Source organism: Amblyraja radiata, chromosome 1 (genome assembly GCF_010909765.2).
Source record: "Amblyraja radiata isolate CabotCenter1 chromosome 1, sAmbRad1.1.pri, whole genome shotgun sequence".
Lineage (NCBI taxonomy): Eukaryota > Metazoa > Chordata > Chondrichthyes > Rajiformes > Rajidae > Amblyraja > Amblyraja radiata.
Window position 1 is genome coordinate 120,260,276 of NC_045956.1, and position 13,795 is coordinate 120,274,070.

The 13,795-nt window shown below is 44.3% G+C and overlaps 1 protein-coding gene across 1 annotated transcript in view; it reads right to left on the minus strand.

Moving 5' to 3' along the window:
• The window catches only part of LOC116978636 (regulator of G protein signaling 7 binding protein), a 50,151-nt gene that overhangs the window by 10,281 nt on the left and 26,075 nt on the right, over positions 1-13,795 (minus strand). The gene's annotated exons all lie outside the window — the stretch shown is intronic.

Consider the following 13,795-nt stretch of genomic DNA (forward strand, 5'->3'; position numbering starts at 1 on the left):
TAATATGCGATTTTTATTACCAAGAGCTTGCTTACGTAATTCAGTCTGAGTAGCTGCTAGTTACTGCAATGTCCTGCAGACTAATGCTGTAAGTAGACTTCAATAAATATGTGTTATATCATGACGTGTGTACGACTCGACTCATTACATGGTGTCAAGAAGTGAGTCTTACCTACTCCGTTCACGTTTGTCAGGTTTTGTTTTTTATATTTGTTTTATGTGTCTGTTATCTCTATCATTGCAAACTCGTCTCGCCGTCTTAGTCCTCTAATCTTTGACTCTGACATTGCTGAACGCTGGCACCTTTTCGAGTGCGACTACATTCACTACATTCGCATTGTTCATCGCAACGATCCTCCAGATATACGTGCTTCTGTGTTACTAAACCTGGCTGGTCCTGAGGCAATGAAATGTGTGGACCGTTTTACATTTGAACCTGCTGTTGTAGACACAAACGGTCAGATCCAAGTGCCTGCAGAAACGATTGATGACCCTGCTGTCCTACTTGCAAAGTTTAGACAGTTGCGTGACCTCCCCTCGAACTCTAGTATTGAACGTAACAAGTTTTTTGCTCATAAGCAACCAATTGGCAAGCCTGTAGAGTGCTTTATCCACGATTTGAAACACATGGCTGCGCGCTGTCATTTTCGAGATTTATGCGATGAACTGATCTGCGACAAACACGTTGGAGGTATGCTCAGTGACAAAGTGAGAGACGAATTACTTCGTAACACTGAACTGACTCTAAATCAAACTGAACACACCTGTCGGATTGCTGAGATAACGGTTTCTCACACTAAGTCTGTGATCTCTGGGCAGCACTCCCAGTATAGTGTTAACCTTACAGACACCTCCTGTCATAACAAGCATCTGCAGCCTTCCCCTGACTGGCAGCAGAGAAGGTCTGCTGCTCGATGTTCTAATTGTAACTATTCTCATGCTTTGGGTCGGGAGTCCTGTATTGCTTATGGTAAAATTTGCAATTTCTGCAAGAAATTCAAACACTTTGCAAAATGTTGCCTTACCCTTGCGACTCAATCCATCCCAAGGAAGAATTTGCACCTATTACAACATGAGCTTGCTGATAACGTAAGCCACTACAATACAATACAATACAATTCAATTTATTGTCATTTGGACCCCGTGAGGTCCAAACGAAATGCCGTTTCTGCAGCCATACATTACAACAAATAGACCCAAGACACAACATATTTTACATAAACATCCATCACATTGCTGTGATGGAAGGCCAAAAAAACTTCTCTCTCCACTGCACTCTCCCCCCCCCATGTCAGAGTCAAAGTCAAAGCCCCCGGCGGGCGATGGCGAATTGTCCCGTGGCCATTAAACCACGCCGGGTAATGCAAGTTCGCGCACCGGGTCTTGGTGTTAGAGCCCCCGGTGCGCGCTCGCAGCCCGCCGCCATTCCAAGCCGCGCGGGGCGGTGCTGTAAGGCCCCGCTCCAGGAGCTCTTCAACCCCGCAACTCGGGCGGGAGAAGTCGCCGTTGCGGAAGCCCCGAAAAGCGGTCTCCCTCCAGGGACCCGCGGGCTCCCGGTGCCGTCCGCCAAACCCGCAGTTGCAGCCACCGAATCTCCGGGGGTCGGGCCGCAGCAGCGTCCACCACAGCTCCACCCGCTCTGGACTCGGCCAGCTCCGCGACGGTGAGGTGAGTGTCGGCACTGGAGCCCCCGGTTTTCCTGTTGGAGGCCGCTCCTCGTTGCAGCCCCAACGACAACGGAGACCCGACAAAGAAAAGGTCGGGTCTCCCGTGCAGGGAGAGATTTAAAAGTTTCCCCCTCCCCCCCACACCACCCCCACCCCCCCACACACATACCCCAACAAAAATAACAAAAACTACATTAAAACATAGACATAAAATAATAAAAACGCAGACGGACTGCAGAGGCCGCTGCTGGCGCCTACACTAGGTTGAGGAGCCATCCCCCGCACAGCTCTGTGCAAGTGAAGATAACAGTTCAGCCATCCACTCCCTTCTCCCTTCCTCAAACGAGCAACTGACCCTGAGGTAACCATGTTTGTGAATAACAAGCCTTTGATCGCTAAGGCGTACCAATTGGTACATGTGACAAATAAATGTATCTTGTATGTTTGATACCGGAGCAAAATGTAATGTCATCATGTTATCTGAGATGTAAAAAATACATAATGCTGAACATGTTGAAAAGGCCTTGGCCACGCTACGGGCCTACGGGGGTGATGTTCTACATCTGCTTGGAGAAACTGATTTAAACTGCATCTTAGACTCACAGTCTCACACCCTGAAGTTTTATATTGTCAAGGAGAATTCTGAAACTCTGCTTGGTATCAATGCATGCCACGATCTAGGCCTAGTATACTTTGGCCATGCTGTCCATCAACTCTTTCTCAATAGGGGTCCCACTCAGCAAATACTCTCTCAATATAGAGAACTGTTTAACGATGAGCTTAGCAAGTTGCCCCTCGAGTACAACATCGCCGTTGATCCCAAAGTTACTCCCATGGTTTGAACACCACATCGTGTTCCGCATGACATGCGCAACAGGGTACACAATGAGCTCAAGCGGACGGTCTCCCTGGGTGTCATTGCTGAAGTTACTGACCCATCTGACCTGGTTTCCACCATGGTGGTTGCAACGAAGAAAAACATGGAAGAAATCCATATCTGCATCAACCCCAGGGATCTCAACACAGCTATCAAACGCCCACACTACCCGAATGGTAGAAAAAGTTGCTGCTCAAATAGGCAACGTATCAGTGTTCTTCGTTCTGGATGCCAAAAGCTCGTTTTGGCAGATTCCACTGGACCCAGACTCGTTCAACCTTACTACGTTCGGTACCCCCTTCGGCCGTACAAATTCCTGAGAATGCCCTTTGGCATCAACTCAGCCAGGGAAGTTTTTCAGCGCACGGTGAAACAACTGTTTGCGGGGTACCCATGCGCCATCATTGTTGATGGCATTCTCGTCAACTTGGCTGAGCATGATGCAAATCTGAAGAGAGTGTTGGACCGTGCCAAAGACATTCAGTTCAAACTCAATCCTCTGAAGTGCAAGTTTCATCGGAAGTTACCTACGTCAGACATGTTTTCACAAGTCATGGTCTCAGACCAGACCTGTCATAAACTGCTGCTACAAACGAGATGCCGGTTCCTACTGACGTTATGAGTCCACAAAGGTTCCTTGGAATGGTCAATTACCTGGGGAAATTTATTCCCAACCTCAGTGACATATCTGCCCCCCTGCGGGAACTGACACACAAAGACACTGCATGGTCCTGGTATCCGCAGCACCAAAGAGCTTTTGATATCCTCAAGTTGCAGCTGGCCAGCGCACCTACCCTCACCTATTTCGCTTAGGAGTTACCAATAACACTCACATATGATGCATCCCAGTACGGACTTGGCGCTACTTGCCTGCAGTCCACTACCGATGGCAACTGCAAGCCTGTTGCATATGCCTCTCGCACATTAACTGATACTGAACAACATTATGCCCAGATTTAAAAAGAATTGCTTGCAGTGGTTTTCGCCTGCACGAAATTCAAAGACTTTAGTTTTGGGGAAGTCTGTGACTATAGAACCAGACCACCATCCACTGGTTACCATCTTGAATAAACCCATTCACGCTGCTCCGGCTCACCTGCAACGGACGATGATGCAGCTGCAGCGTTTTGATTTCAACATTGTCTACAAAAAAGGCAAGGACATGCACGTAGCCGACACGCTGTCAAGGGCCCCACGCAAAACCAGCGAACAACAGCCCTCTGAACAGGACCAGTTCTCAGTAATGAAGGTATCGTATGTTCCCACTGATTGCCTAAGCAGCCTGGCAGAGCACACGGCTGGTGACGAGACTTTACAATTGCTGTCCGCAGTCATCCAGCGTGGCTGGCCGGATAAACAACACAGCACCCTAGCTCGCGATCCACCCTTAATTCCTGGTTCGCGACAAACTGGTGTTACAGGATGGGATTATAGTCAAGGGCCACAAGGCAGTTGTCCCAGTCGTCCTCCAGGACAAGTACTTTGACGCCGTCCACAGGGGCCACCCGGTGTGGAGGCAACCTTACAATGGGCACAGAGCATGTTTTACTGGCCTGATATGAGCAACTACATACATAACAAAACTGAAGTCTGCGCCATCTGCAAAAGCCTGGCGCCACACCAACAGAAGCAGCCTTTACTGCCGCACCCGGTTCCTCCTCTACCGTGGTCCATGGTAGCCACCGACATATTCGAATGGCATGGGAAACACTATCTGGTTCTTGTCGACTCTTATTCGGGCTGGTTTGACATTGATCTACTCCAAACCATCACATCTGAAGCAGTTATCCAGAAGTTGCAACGCCATTTCTCCATGCACGGTTCCCCTGCACGCCTTCTATCCGACAACGGCAGTCAGTTCACCAGCCAGCTTTTCAAAATCTTTGCACAACGATGGGACTTTCGACCTATCACCAGCAGCCCTGAGTTTCCGCAGTTCGAAGCGCAAAACAACTAATGGTGCGTTCTTATCCTGCTAAATCTGACGTCTACCTGGACCTGCTCAATGTAAGGAACATTGCCAGGGATCCCATACTGGGTTCCCCAGCCCAACGACTGATGTCTCGTCAAACCCGTGCTGCCCTGCCTGTGCCCCAGCAGCTTCTGCAGCCACAGGTCCGTTCTCCGCCCGCAGTCCAGAAACAACTACAATTCAAGTGTGATGCACAAAAATGTTTTTTCAACAAGTCCAGCTCCAGTGGACAGTTTGTTCGCCTCCAGACCAACAAGGGCTATGGCCGTCTGGGGCACATCCACAGCCCTGCCAAAGAACCGCGCTCCTACCTGGTAAGTGCAGACGGGGGCATTTATAGATGCAACCGTCAACATCTCCTTCATGTGAACGAACTGCGTCCCGCGACTCCATATCCAGAGGTCTCGCGTTTTGTATACCCTCCCACTACCGGGCCGGCTGCTCCATTACCAGAGACTGTGTCACCCGCGGCCTCTCCACGGCGTTCAGCGCCCAGCTCGCCTACTTCACCACCTCTACCCGGCCGGTCTCTGGTGCCGTCCCCGGTCACATCCTCGGTCCCCTCCCCAATCACTTCACTGGTGAAAGGAGGAGATGTGGATTCGTACCGCACACGTGCCAGACGGGTCAGCAGGCCACCCATTAGATTTTGTGAAACCATCTATACTTCCCCATATGCGTTATTAACGTTTTGGCTACTGAATTGCTTAGCCAACATGTAGCCACGTATCTGCTTTATTTTGTTTCTACAAGGAAAAAAGTAGATTGGTTATTTCCTACTAACCAATTGTAGTGTTTGTTAATAGTTGCTCAGCCTAATATGCGATTTATATTACCAAGAGCTTGCTTATGTAATTCAGTCTGAGTAGCTGCTAGTTACTGTAATGTCCTGCAGACCAAAGCTGTAAGTGGACTTTAATAAATATGTGTTGTATCTTGACGTGTGTACGACTCGACTCATTACACCTACTCAGAGTAAAATACTCTGTACATTCACCCTATCTATTCCCCTCTTGATCATATACACCTCTATAAGGTCGCCTCTCATTCTCCTGTACTCCACAGAACATAGTCATAGCCAGTCCAACATATCCCCTTAGCTCAGTCCCCCAATTCCTGGAAATACCTTGTAAATCTTTTCTGTACTCTTTCCACCTCAGCAACAACCTTCCTATAGCAGGGTGACCAAAACAGGAAAAAACAAGATACTGTACTCGATAAAAAAATTAAGATTGTAGAGTAGGAACATTAAGAAGGCTGCATATACGTTGGAGCACCAGAGATTAGTCCTTTTGATTTGAACAATTATATCATTGTGACATTGAACATAAATGGCAACATGACTATAACTTTACAAGAATGCATATTGTTGTGAAGAACTACTGTAACTTCCATAATCACATTCCACATATTGTTATCAGTGCCCAGGAATGGGTTTTATAGTCTTTTGGTGGATTAAATAAGCTGTGAATAGAGCTCACACAATCAGTACTTGAAATTGGGTAAACGTGTGGTAGGCACGTTGCAATGGAGGTTTTGCTGAGAGAATCCTGCTCTGAAACAGGACCTGACATATTGTGAGTTGCGTGAAGAGCTTGAAACTGCCAAACCTTTACAGCATTGAGTACTAGGAAGTGCCGGTACTTAAGCAATTTCCCCAAGGCAGCCATAAAACAAATGTCTGAAATGTTTTCACAGTGGTGATCGATTACACAGGTTTGAGGGTACACATTAATCTCCTGTGTGCTTGGATGTCCTCAATGCAATGATCTGCTTCAAGTCCCACACTCCCAAGCTATGGAAATTAGCAGGTTGATGAAAGGGTTAGCATGCAGCCATGACATGATTTGATCAAAGCGTCTATAAATGGTTATGGGAGCAATACTGAAGCAGTTTCCATTATCCTGAACATTCAAATCTGAGACTAACAGATATTGTGTGTAAGCTATCGATATCACAGTTGCAGACACCTAAACTGATGTCTCATTTCTGATTCCTTCAGAATCTGCTTCTTGTTTGGCTATGAGTGCCCAGTGATGGTGGTAAATTGGACACAACACCTCAAATCTAAGTTGGCATGGGAGGGATATGCAGTATGCAAATTGTGATGTTGTTAGGTGTATGACTGAAAACATTGGTTTGATTGATAGAGCACGGAAATAGGCTCTTCAGCCAACCAAGTCCATGCCAACCATCGATCACCCGTTCACGATAGTTCTGTTTTATTCTATTTTTGTATTCACTACCTGCACATGAGTGTAGGTTAATTTACAGAAGCTAATCAACCTAACAACTGGCAGGTCTTTGAGATGTGGGGGGAACCGGGCTTGGAGGAAACCAATGAATGGTAGGATCTTAAGGAGTATTGGGGTACAGAGGGACTTTGTAGTCCCTTTGATCCTTGAAGGTGTCAGCACAGGTAGAATAGAAAGCCATATGAAATACTTGCCTTCATTAGTCAGGGAACTCAACAGAGAAGTAAGAAGCAAGAAGTAAGAAGTAAAGAGGTTATGTTCCAACTTTATAAAATCTTGACCACCCTGGCTACAATTCTGCATGCATTTCTGATCATCATATTACAGGAAGGATGTGATAGCACTGCAGAGGGTGAAGAGGAGACTCACCATGATGTTGCCAAGAATGGAGGAGAGCGAAGCGACATGTGATTATCCTGTAATAGAAAAGGTTCCAAGGGGACATGTCTGAGATGTATGAAATTATGTGAGGTATAGATAGGAAAGATACTCCCCCATTTCGATGTTAATAAAACTAAAGGATATAGATTTAGGGTAAAGAGGTAGGGATTTAGGATATACAATTTTGCTAGCCCTTTCTGTCTCCTCCCCTTCCTTAACCCTCGAGCTGTCTCCTCCCATCCCCCCGCCCTCGGGCTCCTCCTCCTCCCCTTTTTCATCCCTTCTCCCCCCCCCCACCCCCTATCAGTCTGAAGAAGGGTTTTGGCCCGAAACGTCACCTATTTCCTTTGCTCCATAGATGCTGCTGCACCCGCTGAGTTTCTCCAGCATTTTTGTGTACCTGGGATTTAGGATATGACCTTAGACAAAAGTGCTGGAGAAACTCAGCGGGTGCAGCAGCATCTATGGAGCGAAGGAAATAGGCAACGTTTCGGGCCTAAACCCTTTTTCAGACTGGTTCTTCAGCCCGAAACATTGCCTATTTCCTTCGCTCCATAGATGCTGCTGCACCCACTGAGTTTCTCCAGCACTTTTGTCTACCTTCGATTTTCCAGCATCTGCAGTTCCTTCTTAAATAGGATATGACCTTCTTCATTCAGAGAGATGCAAGTGTCTGGGATGCACTGCCTGAGAGTGCTCGAAGTTGGGTCACTGAGTGCGCTTAAGAACTGTCTAGTTATAGAATTGTGTGGACCAAGTACTGGGAGATGGGACTAATACTTAAGTGTGCCCACTGGTTACTCTGGATAAGTTGGGCCAAATGTCCAGTTTCCATGTTGTATGTTTCTACAACTGTACCTTGCCGGAGATGCAATTATTTTCTGGATCGTGCCTCCGGTCGCTCTGTGGCCTAACATCTTGGAGCTGGAGGCCTCACTCGGGACTGACTTTTGCTCCAACTGAGGCCTGCAGACTTTACCATCGAGAGCTCGCAGTCCCGGGAAAGACCGAGTCGGGATGCTCCAACGACGCAAAAGGTTCGACTAGACCCGATCCGGGGTGAGATCTCCCGGCGCGGGGGAGTTGAGATTCCCCTCCGATGCAGGAGCTGGATCACCCCGACGCGGAGGCCCCGACCACTGGCTACGACAGTAAGATCGTCCCGTCAATGGAAGGCTCGAGGCTCCCGATCGTGGGAGGACAAAGGGAAGAGATTTAACTCCATGATTTTCCTTTTCTGCCTGTCTTTCCCTTTCTTTCCATTTCTCCACATTTAACCTCAATCTCTGCTTCCTCATTTGCTCCCCCCCCCCCCCTCCTTCTTTCTTTCTATCTTAACCCTCATTCTGTCTCAACATGTCCTTGTCAGGATTGTGTAATGACCTTATCTGCCATTTACATGGAGGCATTTTTCAGATCATATCTATGTACATTTGAGCACTGAATTATGTGAAAGAAATCTATACATAAATCTAAACGCAGCATGTCTGTGAAGTGAATGCGGAATTGTGTTGATGTTCACTGAGCTACTAAACCGTACACATTATCCAACAGAGGAGATTTGAGTCCTGGGAAGCAATGTGGACTTGTGACTGTCCACATAATAAAAATAAACACATTTTTAGCTGAGGTGACTAATTGTTAATAGAAGCTTAAAAAGCATGAAATTAAAACCCCATTATTCATACAGCATAGAAATTGGCTGTTGGGTCAAACTGGTTTACATCAGAATTTATACACACTACAACCCTATCTTTCTCTTTTTCTATTCCCTCATGTGTTTCTATCATTTTCCCTTAAATGCAACTTTCCTATCCGATTCAACCATTACTTTTGGAAATGGGTTCCATCTTCTAACAGTTCATTTATGTAAAGTGGACTAAAATACCCATCCTAAACCCTTCATTTTCCTTCACGAATTTCTTCAGAATCCACCTCCTGACCAAATTTTTGAACCCCATTTTTTGTGTCACCTTTGAACTACCTGGCATCTAAGTTCAGACGCAGTAAAATAACTACCAGTGCATGTAAAGTACTCCTCACAAATGTCTGGGGTCTAGTGTTTAAATTGGGAGAGTCAATATTGAGGACCAGAAGCTACACCTGCCACCTATATGTTGCTGCGCTTGGTGGCTTTCTCTTACCAACCGTAATGGAGCAATCTTTAAGGCATGATTCTATGAGCATGAATATGTCATGCTATTGCTTGGCCAGTGTCTGCTACCAAAAGTATAAATCTTAGCGATGTTACAAAACTTACCTTCAGCGACTCTGCAGTTCTGCCACTGGCCGTGTGCCCGACTTTGGTGCCTTTGAGGGGGGGGGGGGGGGGGGTTGGGCGGGATTAAAATGCTGTTTTCTAATGCCTGTCGACGGCGGACTTCCTCGGGCCGCTAGCTGCTGAAGAAAACTCGATCGGACTTCCGTTCCCGATTTTGGTTTTGTTTAATCATAAGTCAATTTAATAATTAGATTAAAATAAAAAGCGACTACTAACGCCCTCAACGACTACAGCATGACGGATCGCATGAACGGGATAAAACAAAGTGTAAGTCGTGTATTTTACATATAAACTTGCTTCTTGGGATGGGTTTAATCAAATTTTACGTTGCGAAAATGTGAGTTGGGCCCCGTACGAACCGGCAGTGTTTTTCCTGCCGATATGGGGTTCAAATTCACCACAAATGCAACGTTCCAATCAATCGCGTTCCAGAAAAACCCACTCGCAAGATGATTTAAATGCTCTTTTTTTTTGGACAATCGCCATAAGAGCATCTAAATCGTCTATATTTTGTGCTATTGTCTACCCATAGTCAATATTTTTATACTAAATATCAGTTTTAGTCCCATGTATTGTGCAAAAAAATTAAAATGTTGATTATATTGAGTGGATGTTTCTAGATTAATTTATGGGAATTAAACATCAAATTCCTTCCATCTGGCATATGAATTCATGACAGTGAGATTTAAAAATCATGTTATATTGTGAATTCTTGTGTGAATGGGATTAGTTTGTTATTTGGATACTTAGGCTATTTAAAAAAGATATCCTTTTCTTAAGAAATGGAATCTACAGGACATTGTTAATGGGAAAGTAGTGGGCAGAAAGGCATGTCATGTGTGGTTTGAAGAGCAAAAACTTGTAGTTTACAATGCCAAAATGGAAAAGTTGAGGAAAAACAAGGTGTACAGAGTTGCTTATTGGTTACAATCTGAGTAGTATGATGATGCTACTGATTATGATATGCCAATGTACCAGCTAGCAACTGATCTTCTCCATAAAGACTTGGTCCATTGCTAGAAATTGTAATTTATTTATCTATCTGTTATGGGTTTACAGCATATAATACAGTAATATTAAAGTTCTTATCTTGAGAATATCACATTTTTGAATTTTCAAGGCAGTCTGGGTGTTTATTACTATTTCCGTCGCAACGGTCAATTTTGGAATTGACTACAATTAGGTAATTAACTAATTATATGCTTTAATTTCAGGTCATCCAAGTAAGATGTTTCATATTTGTTTCAGAATGCTTCAATCTATAATAACTGAACATTTCATTCAGTTCTCTTAATTTTTAAGAAAGTTATGGGCTTTTGACTGTCCTCGATCACAGCTTTTGTGTTAAGTCAATGCAAAAGCAATAGGGAACAAGATGCTAATTTCCGAGTATGAAAATGGCCATAACTTTTTTAATACTGAAGATATGAAAGTGAATTAGGTGTCAAATCAAACTTCTTTTTATGCTTTATCTGATGGGATAAATTGCAGACTTGATTTTTAAAATCTCAAAATGTTGTAACATTGCTACAAATCTTATATGTCCATGGAGAGTAATTGTAATCCCAAAAAGTTCCCTGCGATCCATTTATAGCTCCAATCCAAGATGACTATGAGTTTTCGAATTCTAGGTAAACCACACCCCTCTTGTCTTCTCCTCCAAGAAACTCATCTGTCACCTAGTTTTCTTCTCCCTTTGTTTATTATCTTCTCCCTTTGTTTAATTATCTTTCCTTCTTCATCCATCTGGATCCATTTACAAATCTACTCCTCTCTATTTGGTTATACTTTTCACCCACTGGCCTCTGTCCTATTCCATTCTCTCCTCCTGGTTCCACCTATCCCACACCCTCCACAACACTGCTCTACACTGGCAAGATTTCCTCTTCCTTCTAGGTCCTAATGCAGAACTAGACGCAAAATGCTGGCGCACACATTTTCCCTCCATAGTTGCTCCTTGACCAAAAGGTTTTTTCCAGATTTCTTTCTTTCCATTTTCTAGTATCTGTAGTCCCTTTCATCTGCATTCATTTATTTCTACCCTACCTGTTTTATCTTTGAAATAGCTATTATCAACATCATAGTGCAAGTTGTCTTATTAGTGGGTTGCTATACGTGATGCCCAGGTTCTTTGGGGCATTGCGGTTCAGTTCAAGCATTGCCAACAACTTTTAAGCATTAGATTTGCAAGATCAGAATGCCACAAATCAGATTTTGACCCTAGTTACAATAGACAATAGGTGCAGGAGTAGGCCATTCGGCCCTTCAAGCCAGCACCGCCATTCAATGTGAGCATAGCTGATCATCCACAATCAGTACCCCATTCCTGCCTTCTCCCCATATCCCCTGACTCCGTTATCTTCAAGAGCCCTATGTAGCTCTCTCTTGAAAGTATCCAGAGAATCAGCCTCCACCACCCTCTGAGGCAGAGAATTCCACACTCAAAACTCTCTGTGTGGAAAAGTGTTTCCTCATCTCCGTTCTAAATGACTTACCCCTTATTCTTAAACTGTGGCCCCTGGTTCTGGACTCCCGCAACATCGGGAACATGTTTCCTGGCTCTAGCGTGTCCAAACCCTTAATAATCTCATATGTTTTAATGTTTCATATGTTCCAACTTGACACCATTCAGATAATAATCTGCCTTCCTGTTCTTGCCACCAAAGTGGATAAACTCATATTTAACCACATTAAACTGCATCTGCCATGCATCTGCCCACTCACCCAACCTGTCCAAGTCACCCTGCTTCCTCATAGCATCCTCCTCACAGTTCACACTGCCACCCAGCTTTGTGTCATCTGCAAATTTGCCAATGTTACTTTTATTCCCTTCATCTAAATCATTGATGTATATTGTAAATAGCTGCGGTCCCAGCACCGAGCCTTGCGGTACCCCACTAGTCACAGCCTGCAATTCTGAAAGGGACCCCTTAATCCCTACTCTGTTTCCTGTCTGCCAACTGATTTTCTATCCATATTAATACCCTACCCCCAATACAATGTGCTCTAATTTTGCCCACTAATCTCCTATGTGGGACCTTCATACATCATCTTTTCTAGTTACCAGTCTGTCTGTTAAGGGCCTGTCCCACTTTCATGACCTAATTCACAACCTTTTTTACTCGTGGACATTTTTCATCAGGCTAGAAAAACGCCCTGACCTACTTGATGCCACGAGTACCTGCGACTAGCATCACGACCTCTTACGACCTTGTGACGACCATGCTGCGAGTATGTCAAAGGCAAACTCAGCAGAGGTCGTGAATTACTCAGAAATCTGTTCTACAAATTGGAGCTGTGGGATCCAGTGATAGAAATTCAGTGATGACAATGAGGTTGAAAGTTGAGGAAATCTGTTTCGTCTGTCCGTCTATAGATTGTATCTTATTTTAAAAAGGGCTAGGTAAAATAGGCAAATGTTAATTTCACTTTTCAATATAAATAACTTACAATGCATGTATTAAAGGTGCCGTGACACTCATATTAAATCAAGGTTGTACTGCACATATTAATGACTTAGACATAGGTATGCAGGGTACATTTTCTAAACTTGCAGGTAATGCAACTCCTGAAAGTATGGCAACAATGAACAGGACAGAGGTAGACTGCTGGAATGAGTATATCAGTGGTAAAACAAAGTTCATGCAGGGAGGAATACAAATAATGTTAAAATCTTAATAAGCATAAGAGATAAATTAGATATAATGTTGGATGCAAACATTATTCAGTGTATACCCACCCTCCTCTTTTGCAGATTTGTTATGTTTAGACTATTTACAGCCAACATTAGGAAAAATCTATATATCGGAAGCTTCAGAAAAATATCAAACATCTTCCCTGCTTGTTCTTAGCATAGCACCTACAGTACCCTACATTCATACAGCATCAAATATAGCACCCACTGGAAATGGTGGAGGGACATTGTAAATTATTTCACCAGTTTTCTTTCAATGTATAGGGAGATCAAAGAGGCTGTGAAGTTGGTAGACGGAGTTGGAGGGATGGGATTTGATGATCTCGAAAAATTGAATGAACTGCTTAAGACAAAGGAAGAGGAATCCCCTTGACTGTAGGATCTTGTATGAATTGAAAATGATTAGGATGAGGAAGATGAAGTTGACAGTGAAACATGCATTAGGTTTCTTCAGAAAATGACTGGCATTTTAAAGCAGCTGAAACATTCACGACAAAAAACAAAGTGCTGGAGGAACTCAGCAAGTCAGGCAGCATCTGTGGAGGAAAATGGACAGGTAACCTTTTGGGCCAGGTTCTTTTTTCTTACTGATGAAGACTTATGATATATTTTGCTCATGTTTTCCAGTATCTGCAGACTCTTGCGTCTCCAAAGACATTTACTGCTTT